Genomic DNA, 265 nt, shown 5'->3' on the forward strand with positions numbered 1-265 from the left:
GACTTGACGGCACATAACAACAACAACAAACAACAGGAAGAAGGATTGACCATCCACTTACAAAATAATAGGCCTATGAAACTCTATGTATAAAAGAACACATTTAGACTAGCACATATGGCAACTGAGCGTGAGACTTCAAATATAGAAAGACAAAGAAGGTTGAACTGTTGTAAGCAGATACTAGTGATTGTAACTTGAAATGTGAGATCAATAATGTAAGAAAATTGGACATTGTTAAGAAAGAAATGGAACTCATAATTAT

The sequence above is a fragment of the Elephantulus edwardii genome, unplaced genomic scaffold (assembly GCF_000299155.1).
Source record: "Elephantulus edwardii isolate Elephantulus edwardi_28Jun2011 unplaced genomic scaffold, EleEdw1.0 scaffold00018, whole genome shotgun sequence".
Classification (NCBI taxonomy): Eukaryota; Metazoa; Chordata; class Mammalia; order Macroscelidea; family Macroscelididae; genus Elephantulus; species Elephantulus edwardii.